The sequence below is a fragment of the Pelodiscus sinensis genome, chromosome 2, assembly GCF_052426305.1.
Source record: "Pelodiscus sinensis isolate ZL-2025 chromosome 2, ASM5242630v1, whole genome shotgun sequence".
Classification (NCBI taxonomy): Eukaryota; Metazoa; Chordata; order Testudines; family Trionychidae; genus Pelodiscus; species Pelodiscus sinensis.
The window spans coordinates 208,277,894-208,291,780 of record NC_143053.1 but is presented as its reverse complement, the minus strand read 5'-3'; the positions used below and the strand labels follow the sequence as shown (position 1 = coordinate 208,291,780).

At 45.7% G+C, this 13,887-nt stretch overlaps 1 long non-coding RNA gene across 1 annotated transcript in view; it reads left to right on the top strand.

Moving 5' to 3' along the window:
- Nucleotides 1-5,879, top strand: part of LOC112543694 (uncharacterized) — a 46,813-nt gene extending 40,934 nt beyond the window's left edge. The window contains exon 5 of the long non-coding RNA XR_012902025.2: nucleotides 283-5,879. This is a non-coding gene — a long non-coding RNA (uncharacterized LOC112543694). The remainder of the gene's footprint in view (nucleotides 1-282) is intronic.
- Nucleotides 5,880-13,887: the final 8,008 nt, after the last annotated feature.

The following is a 13,887-nucleotide window of genomic DNA, read 5'->3' as shown; positions in this document are numbered from 1 at the left end:
CCTGGGGGGAGTGGGGAGTGAGGTGGGGGAAGGGTGCTGCACTCCATGCCCAGGGGCAGCCAAGACTCCAGGCTGGATCACCCAGGGGTTTGGGCCATCCCTCCCTTGCACAGGCCTGCTGGGGGGGGGCCGTGGGGTGAGGAGGCCCTGGTGTGCGTGTGCGTGCGTGTGTGTGTGTGTGCGTGAGGACAGAGGGAATCCCGGGGGGGGAACCAAGGGAGTGCATACTCACCCCTGCCTTATGTGATGTGTTCCCCTGTGTTTCTCTGCACCCTTCTGCAGGTCAACCATGTCCTGCTCCCGAGAGTGATCCTCCTGCACGACGTGGATGCTACGTTGGCTGGCTTCGCTGCCCTCGAGTTCTCCAACTGTGGGGGAGCCCTGGATGCAATCCACATCCCCGTCCGGGCCCCAGAGCATCAAGCAGCCCATTTCACAAACAGGAAGGGGTACTGCTCGATTGTTCTCCAGGCCCTCGTGGACCACCAGAGCTGCTTCCTGGACATCTATGCAGGCTGGTCCGGCAGGGCACACGACGCCCGCATCCTCCGCAACTCCAGACTGTTTTGCAGGCTGGAGGTGAGCACCTACTTCCCCTGGCAGGAGTTGACTGTCGGGGATGTGCCTGTGCCCATCTGCGTCATTGGGGATGCGGCCTATCCCGTGCTGCCCTGGCTAATGCGGCCGTACACAGGGTGGCCGGACCAGAACCAGGCCCAGTTCAACGACCACCTCCACCAGGCCCAGAATCAAGTGGAGTGCACCTTCGGCCGCTTAAAAGCCCGCTTCCATTGTTTGCTCACCTGTCTCAAAATGTGTGAGCAGAATGCAACGGAGGTAGTGGCCGTGTGCTGCGTGCTCCTCAACGTTGTTGAGCGGAGTGGGGAGGCCTTCCTCCCTGCATGGATGGCAGCCGGGGCACAGACTTATGAACAGCCTCACACAGCTGCCATCCGCCAGGCGCACCAGGATGGGGTTCACATCCGAGAGGCCCTGATTGGCATGTCCGCACAGGCCCCATAGTAGGGTCGCCTCGGATTCCCCCTACAACTTCCTCCCATCCTTTACCCTTCCCCTACTCCTCCCCTTACCTCCCAATTGTAAATTTACTGCATTCAACAAACCAACCTTGGTTATACTTGTTTGGGTACGAAGACTCCTGGTAGTCTTGTCTGTCAGGTCAGGTCAAGCGGAAGACTTGCGCCTACCAATTTAAATTGGGTCCAGAGTTAGGTTTAGTTAAATTAGCTATCGTCGTCGTGACTGTTCATCAGGCAGTGTTGGTTTGAAGCATATCGGCCGTCATCGTGCATGTTTGTCGGGTGCGTCGGATGTAGCTAGGGTTTTTCTTTTAGTTTAGGCTAGGTTTTAAGCCACCATCACCTGTTCGAGCTGTCCCGAAGAACAGGAAGAGGGTTCGTGGTTCGTGCGGAAGGCTCGAGTCAGCATACCCGATTCCAGTCGTCTTCGAGGGATCTCCTGGCAGTTCCTCATCTGAGGCCCGGAAGGACCAAAGACTTGAGGTCGCCAGCTTTGGCGTCGTCTTCCATCGAGGGACTCCTGGCTGTTCCTCTCCCGAGGCCCGGAAGGACCAAAGGGTTGAGGTCACCAGCAACACTACAATCGTCCCTGTGTCTAGACTATGTACATGTTCTTTGTGTTCATGTTTTAACCTTTCTTGCTTGTTTGTTATCTATGTTAATATAGTCTTGTGGTTTAAATTTTACTTACAGTGTCAGTATTTATTTATGTGCCACAAACCAATGACCAATTAAAGGAACGACTGGTGATAGATATGGTATTTGGTGTCCGCATTTTGTAATCTTAAATTTAGTTGGCTAATTCGCATCTCAAATCAATTATTTAAGTTACCTCGAGTAACACAATAAACAACACAGTTTTGTTTTTAACAGAAAAAAACTTGTATGTTTTTATTTACAAGGGGGAAAGGGAGAGGAGATCTTGAACTGTGAGGGGGAGGAGACCTTCAACCGGAACAGGGAGGGGGAGGAGGAGGAGACCTTCAACTGGGAGCGGGAGGAGCTACTCCTCGGAGGGGTGGCCCCTGCGACCGCTCCTGCGGGGATGGACTTGGACATAGGGGGCAGGCCGCATCGGGACAGGCTGCATGGGGAGGAGGGCAGGAGGGGCAGAGGCAGGAGGGGCCATTGCAGGAGGGGGCAGGGGCAGTGCTAGGGGATGGATGGTGGGGGCGTGGGGTAAGGCCATGCCATAATGTATGGCATGGCCAATGTGGGCAGTGAGGGTGGCGATGGAGTCGGCCATGCTTGCGCACTGGGCCTGGAAGGCGCCCCAGGCCTCCTGTCCCCACTGCAGGTCCCCCTCGATGCGTTGTGTAATGGCAGCCTTGATGCACTCGACTGCCTGCAAATGGCGCCGAAGGAGCTGGACCCAGTGGCGGAGCCTCTGCCTCGATGGTTGGGCAGCTGGAGGTGCCGCTGCTGCTGCCAGACTGGAGGGTCTCCAGCTTGTGCTTGGTCCCGCTGCAGGGAAGAGAAGAAAGGATGGGTCAGTCAGGCAGCCCGGCCACTATCCCCACACCTCATGCCCTCCACCCCTGAGTCCAGGTGACATCACAGTAGTGTGGCTTGGGCCCACTCGGCTCCCCCTCTGCTCCCTGTGTTGTATGTTTGCAAAGAGGACCACCCCTGGAGTAGGGTCCTCCTCCATGTATTGTAACCACCGGTCTGTGTCCTGGCCCTGTGGAGGGTGGGAGGGCGCTTGTGTTGTGTTAACCTGTGGAAATCCCTACCAGTGGAGGCTGTGAGGCTTTGGGCTAATCAATGGTGTTTGAGAGGAAGCGAGATGAATCCCCGCACAGTGCCTGGGAGCACATCTAGCAGACGTGGTCTGGGCTCTCAGATCCCCATCGCGTGGGATGTCTCCTGGACGGAACCAGGAGAGTGACTGGGGAGTGTCCTATCCTTGCAGCAAAACTCAGGTGGCCATAGGGGCGGCCCGAGCACTTCTCCCCCTTCTCCCTCCCACTATCCCTCACACACATAACCCAGGGACTTGTGTGGTCGTAGTGGGGACTTCCCTCGGGGAGCCAGCCAAGGCACCGGGAGCAGGCAAGGGGCTCAGTGGGGGCCACATTCACAGGGCTGTGACGCTGCGGTTTTCCCAGGAGCAGCTGGCTGTGCCTCACAGCCAGGCATGGGACAGTGTGCCGTTCTGTGTGCTGCACCCCTGTGGAGGTGCGGGCTCTGGCCTGAGCCCCTGGGGCCCTGGCTGGTTCCAGCCGGCATCCACCCTTCCCCCTGGTCCCACTGCATGTGTGTGAGCAGCACGGTCCCAGGCGTGCCCTGCAGCTGCCTGCCGCGGCCACATGCCTCTTGGTCACCAGGCTGCATGTTGTTGCACGTGCTGCTCCCTGCCTAATGCTACACAGCGTGCAGCTCACGTGGCCTGAGTGACATGCTCTCCCCCTGCACGTAGCCCAGGCGCAGCTCCTTCACTTTATCCCGGACTTGCTCGAGGGTCCAGGCTGAATGGCCCTGCTGGGAGAGCACCTGAGCCATACGGGCGAAGATGTCGGTGTTCTGGCGCTGGGAGCGGGTCTCATGGAGGGCCTCCTCCTCCTGCCAGAGGTTGAGAAGGCTGTCCAGCTCCCCCAACGACCAGGATGGGGCCCTTCGTTTGCGGCCCCTGGGGGCCTCCTGTGCTGGGGCTGCGGGTGGCTAATCCTTCCCTGGAGCTGCCATCCTGCTGCAGGGTGGCTGCTGAGGACGGCAGGGGCCACGTGGCAGAGCTCTGGCCAGAGGGCTCCTGCCTGGTGACCTCAGCAGCCTGCGTCTGCTTTAAGGAGTCTCGAGTTACCAGGAAGTCCGAGAGCTGATCCTGGCTACGGAGCCTCAGAGCGCCCATAGGGCTTTTTTCCGTTTAGCCTGCTTTTGCGCAAAACGTCTTAGCTGCCTGTCTACACTGGCCCTTTTGCGCAAAAGCATTTCCGGAAAAGGGCTTTTGCCAGAACGGGAACGTCAAAGCATTTGCGCAAGAAGCACTGATTTCGGACAGTAGATCGTCAGTGCTTTTGCACAAAATCAAGCTGCCAGTCTAGACACAGCCCTGCAGATTACTGTACCTCTTGGGAACAGAGACAAGAACAGAGAGTAAGTAGATTAGCTCTGGCCTCAGCTTTTCCTCAGTTGAATGTGTCATAGATTGAACTCACTGCCACAAGACTTCACTTTTCTCCTGAGGACTGTATAGTAGAGGCAGCTGAGGCCACATTATTAATTGCTTGTGAACTTTTCTAAGGTCAGTGTTGGGGAGACTGCTGTAGCAAATCCCATTCATTATCTCTATTGACTGGACCAGACTATAGATCCAAATGAGTCTCTGGACTGGAAAGTGTTTAAATGTGTCACTGGCTGTATCTGAAGCTCTTACGTGAAGAGAGTAATACTGTGCATGACAAATGTAATGTGTTTTCAATGGTTAGCTGTTGCCTAAGAAGATGAACATTATTTCTGTGACAGTTCCTAAGCAAACTCATTTTAGATACAAGCTCTAACAGACTGGTATTGATTTCCCCTGCATTCAGATTCAAAATCCCAGAGCATGCGTTTGACAAACAGAAAGATAGACACATGCATTTTGCTGAAGTGCTCATAAGAATTCAACAGCAACAAGAAACTATCAAACTCACAGTGTGGGAGTCACCAGCTGCCTGTGTGTCAGTGTAATTTTGCACCTGCTGCAGGTTAGGTTCAAATAATAGATTGGTGGGGTTGCACAGGTGGGTAATGACTTCAGTGATGTTATATTGCTTAAACTGAGAGCAGAATTTAGGCCAAAAGGTTTGATGCATTTATTTAGTTGTAACTATCATATTTTTGAGCTGTAAATACAAAGGGTAAATGCAAGCAATGATCAAAATATAGCAATGCAGACGTAAGCAGGGTCTGAATCCAAAGCAGCTAGCTGGAATGGGAAAGGAATCCTGGGTGTGGTTATGCTCACTCAGTTGTTTAGCCCTGTAAGATATTCAACTGTTATTATGTAAATATACTTCAAGCTGGAATGAGAGAGAAATCCTGGGTGTGGTTATGTAAATACAGTTCAGTCAGTGCTATCAGCCTGCTAGATAGTCAATTGTTAGAATGGCATTTTGCCTATTGAAACTAATTTGGCTGTTGTGGGGTCACAAACCATGTTAACCGTAAATGTAGAAATTGTAAAATATGACCACAAATGCTTGCAGGAGAGATGCTGTCATTGTAAAGAATCTTGGATGAAAAGGGCTTTCTCTTCCAGACTCAGTGAAGTCAACTGGGGAGAGGGGGAGAGCAGACTGATGAACCTGCAGGCTACATGCTCTCCAGGCATGAGCTGTAAGACTGGTTCAACCTGTTTCTCTCCATTCTAATGATAGACCTAAAACAGACTCCATAAGGAGTCTATTTTCTGCTTGCCTGTGCTGTGGGCCAAGAGCTGGAATAACAAAGAGCTGAAATCACTAGTTCTGGCCCAGATCCAAATCCACCACAAGACCAGAGGGAGCAGTGGTGACTTTGGCACCTAAGCCACTTAAGTGTTTTTGAAAATGTTACTTCTAGTGCTTAAGCACTCATTGCTAGATTGGCGAATTTACTGTCTAAAAGACAAAAGTATACTTTGTATGTAATAGAGTTGTAACCAGAGATGCAGACATACTAGAAGAAATGTTGGCCCCATTGCAGGTAACAGCAGAACTCTGATTTCGGTGGGGATGAGATTTCATTTGCGTCCCCACCCAGAATGTTCTTCAATGAAGTGGAAGCACACATTTTTGCAAAGAGACTTTAAGAAGAATTTTTTTTACAAAAGTGCTCCGTGTTAAGCCAATACTTAGGCTATGTCTACATTGTGCTTTCTTGCGCACGAATATATGCAAATGAGGCATGGTGATGAATACTTGCATACTTAATGAGCTGCCATTTTTGCACAAGGGGCTTTTGCACAAGAGCCATTCTGCTGCTTATTTTCAGGCAGAAAGGCTCTTGTGTAAGAGGGAGATTCTCTGCAAGAAGGAGCAGTGTAGACTGTTCCTTCTTGCACAAAAACCCCTTTCGCAAAAATGGTAGCTCATTAAGTATGCAAACGAGGTGCAGCAATATTCATCACCATGCCTCATTTGCATACGTTCTTGCGCAAGAAAGTTCAATGTAGATGTAGCCCTGATGTTTTGGTAAGGCTGATGAAACTTTTTTTTAAATCTGCGAAATTTCACACACTCATTTCTGCAGTTCTATTTCTGATGTTTAAGCCCTCCATTTTATTTGTTTCTTTCTTTGAGCATCTGAAATTTCCAAGAGTGTTTCATAGATTAGTTAGCTCCTTTTACTCCTGGCTTAAAATGTCTTGATTTTACAATATAGTCATTTGAAATTTTTCATGAAAGTTTCCATGGCAACAATAGCTGTTCTCTAAGTAAAATGAGGAGGAGGAGAATAATTATCTACCTTTTTAAAGCACCCTGAGATCTGAAATATATTCTGTTAAGAGCAAAGTATTCTTTCACATTAACTCTAAATTAATTTATTTGGCTCTTCACACATGTGGGATAACAAGTTTTGTTTTTAAAACCATAGGCATTCCTCTTACTTCTTGTCAATGCTATTTTAGTTAAAAGCAGTAAGAAAGGTAAATTAATATAAATAAGATAATTTCCTATGACATTCTTAAACTAAAAATTCTTTTCTTTAAAAAAAAAATCGGGAGCTTTAGATCTGTTACTTCTGTTACTAGATCTGTGAAACGTATCAAAACGGCTTGTTGCTTTTTAATGTATTTCCAGAGTTTCTCCTGTCTAAACGTATGAAGAAGAATAGTTATTTGGGTTAGCAAAATTACTGCAAATGCTTTCAAAAAGACTTGTAAACTATTTGCACCATTCCCAGAGTGACAGTAAAATGTATCTTCAATGTTGTATGGATTATGCATTTTCCCACTTACATGATAAGATACAGTTAAAAATCTTAGTAGCTATTCTCTTGGGATATTCTTAAATATTCATGTCTATTCAGAATGCATGTCTGTCACTGATTTTACAATATAATTTTAGCCCTCTTCTTTCTTTTGAACCTCTCTCTCATGCTTCTTTCTACATGTTTACTGTATCAGAGGTGTGTCATTAACACTTTTGTTTCAGTTGTTTAGGCATTCATATTTCTCTGTATATTACTGAAACTCCATGGGCCACCTAAGGACCCATTATATCAGCACCCATAACTCCTACTATATTGAGGCGCTCAGTATTTTTTCAGGTTTGACTCCAAGTTCCTGGGCCACATTCTGTCCTGCAGTCAAGCTCCAGCTGATGCTGGGAAGAAAGATATATGACAGGCAGATGATTAAAGCCCTCTGTTCTTGAATGTTGGTCTTTGCTTGCTTTGGCCTTGGGAAATTTCTGCTCTAACATACACTTCTGGTATTGTAAATCCTACCCCAGTGAAGAAATATGCCTGGTCTAGGACTTCCCAGGAAGAGACACCCCAAAGGCATCTTAAATTCAAATGCCAAATCATGTGGAAGGGTGGATTGTCTGTTTTGGAGTGGAGCTGTCAAAGTGTCCTGGTTAGTCATCAGGTTTGCACAAAGTCTTTAAATGTATCAGATTTGCAAGAGACTGCAATTGTAGTTGTCCTTCTTATGAGTACGTCTAGACTGCAGGCTTCTTTTGGAAGAAGCTTTTCTGGAAGAGATCTTCTGAAAAAACTTTTTCCTAAAGAGAGCATCCACACTGCCAAAGTGCATTGAAAAAGTGATCTGCTTTTTTAAAAGATAGCGTCCACACTGACGTTATCACTGAATGGATGTTATCTCTCATTTAAAGCTGTGATTACTATGGAAGGAGTGACCACCAGAGCACCTGTGCTTTTTCCTCTTTCCTCTTCTTTCGAAAAAAACCCTCCCTCTTCCATGTCCGCACATGTATTTTTCCGAAAGAGCTCTTTTAGTAGAATGAGGTTTACCAAAGTCAGAAAAACCCCTGTGTTCTTTCAATTTTCTTTTGAAAAATGGCCTTTTTCTGAAATAACCATGCAGTCTAGACGCATGTATGTTACGTTCCTTCCTTCATTCCCCATGCTGTTTTGTCTTATATTGTTTGAAAATGTATTATCACTAAACACTCTTAAGACTTGGGGAAAACAAAAGTAAAACAATTTCAATCAGGATTAGTGAGATTATCTATGAAACTATATGTATGTATATGTGAGAAAACAGTCCCTATGAGTGTGGACATTTGTTCAAATGTCTGTGATAAAGACTTTAATGTAGGATTAATAAAGCATTTCATCAGCACTAATGTTAAATGGTGATTCAGAATTAATGCTTGTGAAAGGGTGATTTACATTGTAGCAAATAATTCTAATTGACACATTAATCAAAATTACTCAGTAAATACATAACTACATTTTTGCTAATGTATTGCATTTAAAATGGTTAGTTTGCTAACTTTGTGTAAATTAACTAGGCCAATATAATTAGATATCAAGAAATTATGATACAATGCCTGAGACTGTTCTGTCATCCAGATTTCTGGACTAACTGAGCACTCCAATAAATCTGTTATGCTTTAGTGAGTCGGGTGTGTTTCACGCCATAGAATTAATTAATGTCTCCTATGTCTATCTTTATTACAAAATATTTTTGAGTTCTACATTGTGTAAGTAATGAAAGACATGTTTCATTTGCAGAAAGGGACAAAGACGGAGACTGATTAACAGTGTATATAGTCGAGCCACAATTTCCATTGAACCAAGACCCTGCATTGCTCCATTTTAAAACTTCTATAAAGCTATGATGAGAAAAAGTGGCACTAGTAAAATAGGGCCTGATTTAATGACCATCAAAGTTAGTGGATGTTTTTGAGCATTGCATAAAGCCAATAGACCTTTCTTTATATCAGTGCAAACTGTTACATATATAATGCAATATATATGTATGTGTTGCTCTGTAGGTCTTTCTTCCTGTATTGTGGGTGTGCCAGTCACAATTTATTCCGTATCTTCCCCCTTTTATTCCTACCCAGAGTGTTTCACAGAGAGACAAATACAACTGACTTTAGGGTATGTCTAAATACGACAATGGTGAGGATAAAGAAGAAAACTGAGTGGGATTTAGTCTGTACAGGATAAACTTAAAAAACAATGAATAGTCTGTTAGAACTTTAAAGACTAACAAAACATGTACAGTAGACTTCCGATAATCCGGAACCTACGGGATTTAGGTGGTGCCGGATTATCAGATATGCCAGGCTATCAGGAGGTACTATAAGGTGGTTATATATACAGGCAGTCCCCGGGTTACATGGATCCAACTTATATCGGATCCCTATTTACAAACGGGGTGAGGCAACCCCGCACTAGCTGCTTCCCCCCAGCAGACAAGGGAGACGCGAAACTAGCACCCCCCCCCCTCCAGCAGACCAGGGAGACGCGGAGCGGCTTTTCTCAGCAGACACCTCAGCTTGAGAATAAAGGACTGAGGGAAGTGAGGTGTGGGAGAATAAAACTGAGCTCTGGAGAAATGTTTGGCTAGAGTTTCCCCTACAATATGTACCAGTTCCGACTTACATACAAATTCAACTTAAGATCAAACCTACAGTCCCTATCTTGTACGTAACCCGGGGACTACCTGTATACTGTATACATTATATACTGTATATAAAGTGTTCTTAACCCTTTTTATTGTACATACTGTATACAGTATACTGTAATGTTTTAGTTTTTTTAAGCCTTTTTGCTCAGTTCAGCTGCTGCCGCTGTTACCTTGTGACTCATTTTTTGCCGAAGCTCACTCACTAGGCTTTTGCCATTTTGATGCCGGACTATCAGGAGTGCCGGACTATTGGATGCCGGACTATTGGAGTTTTACTGTATATGGCACAGCCCATTTCTTCAGATGACCAGAGTGTTGGATGTCCAGAATCAAAACTGTGGGGATCATGATGTATTATACAGTGAGAACCAAGAACCTTGGTCCAAAACTTGAACCTAACTCCCTTTACTAGAGTTTAAAAGTTAGGGTCCCAAATACTACAATATTTATTTAGATAAAGTCCCCATTGAAATCAATGAGGTTTTACCTGAATGAAGATCTTTAGCATCAGGGTCCAAATAACTATTTTGCAAGAACAAACATTATAACTTGTACTATAATTGACTTTTCAAATGAAAGCTACAAGCACTTTGGAGTTCACATGGCACAGAGAACTTGTCCTCTGCACGCTTGTGCTAAAGATGGTGTTGCACCTTGACAATGCAATATCCACATAAGAGTTTGCCTAGCTGATGTGCCCAGTCTCAATTCCAAAGATATGCACTGAAAGTCATTGAATAGAGCAAATGGCTAATGAGTCTGGTCACGGTACTGAAATGAGACACTGCCTGATGTCCATACTTGTCTGGGAATGGGACAAAGCCTAAGTGAGATGAAACTAATAACAGTTAGTTTATATAAGCAGTTAATTATCTATTTGTGTAAAAGGAGAAAAGTATTTTGAGGAGTCTGGCTTGGCTTCTAGGTAGATATAGAGCTTAAAATGTCAGAGAGTATTTCACAAAGTCCCAGCCTTGGGGCTTCAGCTCCTTCTAGTAGGAAGTGAAAATATTTATCAGACCTCCACTCTGGACAGTTCCAGTTGAATTTAAGCTCTGGGCAGGGGGGCTGACAGACTTGCCGAGACCCTGGGCAAGGTAGGAGGGGAAGCTCCATGCCCCCAGAAGGGGTGGTGCCTTGGGCCACAGGAGCACACCTGGGGGCAGCTAGCCTTCATTGCTACCCGGAACATGCTGCAATGGCCCTCCTCCTCAGAGCCACACTCTGGTGGTGATTTAAAATGGCAGCAGGAGCCCCAGGCCCATTTGAATCATTGGGCCATAGGGAAACTGTCCCCTGTGCCCCCATTCTACCCTTTCTGTGGACCTGGCTCTTGGTAGACCAGTCTATGGCAAACAGGGAGGGAGAAGCTGGTCTACCAGGAAAGGTTTTCAGATATGCAGACTGTTCCGTGTCCCTTGCTCTTTGGATGTACCTCTCAAGCCTTTCCAAAGAGAAGGGTCTGAAAGCCACTCACTGATTTCAGGAAAAACAGAATCTGAAGTGTGTAATGACCAGAATACAAAATTGCAAATATGCTACAAAGTTGCAAGTCACAGCCCTCAGTGTGTGAGAGCTGAATGACTAAAGATGCTAAAATATGGCTCTGTAAAGAACTTTTGCTTTCATCCAGGCTACAAGATTGAACCATATTAGAGCTGTCATTTATGATACCCTCTTGGCTTAGAATTTGTCCACTGTGCATCATTTCCACAAAAAGTACTTTCATATTTTAATGCATGAAGATGCCTTCTTCAAGAGGGATGATTGTATAATTAAGCCACTAGAATGGGATTCAAAAGAGTTCTTTTCTATATCCTCACTCTTGTACCATCCTCTTCTGTGACCTAGGCAATTTAAATCTCTTCTTGCCTCCAGTAGAGATAATACTTCTCTATCATACTACTGTTGCAAAGGTAAATTTGTTGTTTGTGAATTGCTCAGACAGACAATTTTTTAAAAAGTAACTTTAAAATTGTGATGTGTGATGTATTACTTTGTTCCACTGTAATGAATCATTTTCTTTCATCTTAGTTTATTTTAGTTATTAATTACTCGAACTTGCTAAACAATAAGGAACATTTTCTCTATTTTTACTCTAGTTAGGGCAAGAGCCTTTAGTTAATTGCCCCTGCTGATAGCATCGACAGCCACAACTAGCTTAAGAAAACACGGGGGCAGTGGGTTGAGCTCATATAATTTATTGCAGCCAACTTGAAGATTGAATCTTCTCAGCTGGTACCTCTTGGAGGAGTCCATTACTAGAAGGACAACATGGCCTGAAGGATTAGAAGTGGAGCTTGGATCTCATCTCAGCATGTGGCCTAGGAGTGTAAAATACATATACAGCAGACATACGTGCACTGTCCACTGCATACCATCTACACAGCACCTTTTTGTGCAAAAACCTCCTCTTGTGCAAGAGCCATTCTTCCTGGAAAAAATGAGGAAGAGCGGCTCTTTTGCAAGAGAGGCTTTTTGCGCAAAAACCTATTGCACAAAACTGGCTCCTAATTAATTATGCAAATGAAGCGTGGCAATATGCTAATCCATGCTTCATTTGCATAGGCTTTTGAGGAAGAGGGAAGCTGTGTAGACATAGTCCCAGTGTGGTTCACTGTCCCATTTACTGGCACTTACATCATTTAAAGCGAGAGATAAGAACAAGGGAGCTCTACAACCTAAACTGCGAACCAGCTGCCTTTATAGCTCAAGCTGTAGGGCTCCTACACTAAGCTCCAGAGTTCCCAGATTCAAATCTGCTTGGTGGTGGTTACACTGTGCTCAGTAGGTTAGAGGGAGGATTTAATCAAGCCAATCAGGGCCAGTGTGGCCTTTCTGATATAACCAAGATGATCGGGCACTATTTGGTCTCCTGAGCCTAGGATCTCCTGCAGCCTCACAAAGGGCAATAGTGAATGTAGGATTCCTACTTTGAATGGCCCTAGGCTAGTGTATGCAGGCCTGGGCTTCATTTGATTGCACAGAAAGGAGGGTGCTTTGATGTCTATGACTCTGCCTGGTCTTAAGAGCCACACCTCAGATCCAGTTTCTGCACAAATCCAGGCAGGGGCAGATGACTGTTTTGCGGGGCTCCGGGCAGCATAACTCTGCAGGGCCCCCCCTTTGCCACAGCACATGCGCGAGGTTGTTTTAAGCGCGGGGCCCAGGGCAGCCGCTCCGTTCGCCCTGCCCTATATCCGCCCCTGAATCCAGGTACTCCACTTCCCAGGCCAATGGAAATGATAGTGTGGCATGAGGTCTCTCACCTGTTCCTTCATGAGACAAAAGTGTCTGCTATTACTATGAGGCCCTCACCAGTCCACTGGATACTTTAGGGTACAGAGGATTTTTACAGCATTACCTTGCTCAGAGAATATTTGGGGCAGCAGGGTGGGGAGGGAGATGCCAGAAAGTTTCCCATAGTCACATATGCTAAGCAGCTGTAAGCTGCAGGCTTTTGAAATAATGGTATCTTTACTTGCAAATATGCAGGGTTAAAATAAGGAGGAGACTGGGTGTGCTTGATACAATGTGATTAAAGCCTGGTGCTCATCATGCTAATGAGATACTTAAAAAGACCTAAAAGGAAACACATTGCTATTAACCTTACTAAATTGGCAGCCACACAATAGAGTGCTCATTAGTGAAATTAGGGTCTTCTTTCACTCCTAGTGCAGCCCATTGCTCTTTACTATGTGCACTCTATAGCTTCAAGCCCTTGGAAGGAGTCACACATTCTGCTTCCCTTGTTGGAGGGAAGGTTGTGAAGGAAATACCACACATGAACCATAAAGTGCAAATGATTTGCTACAACTCTAGTGTCGTGCATTTTCACTGCTGCAGGTGAGACTGTGTCTGCACTTCTATTGTAAACCTCATTTTTGAGCAACTCATCAATCTGTTAAAAAAACCTGCTTGTTGTGCAAAAGGGGGGGGGGACTGGCAAGGGAGTGCACACATATAAAACAGGGTTTCCTAGTCATGTATTATTGAAAGAGCCTTCACTGAATTATCTAATTAATTGGTGAAGCACAATGGTTATTTTAATTTCTGCAAAGGAATGAATGAGCTCTCCTTTTCACTCCAGAGATAGTTTTTCCAATTCAGGTTAGCAGCACACTGGCAGGATATTGTAAAGAACTTGGACAACTGCTAGCTGTGCTTTCTCTTCAGTGGGTATTTGTATTTCTTCCTTATTTATATCAAGGTTCTCAATCCAGCCCCAGAGCAGTTCTTCTATAGAAAGTGCCTTCCCCTTTTTGTACTCTTCTGCAG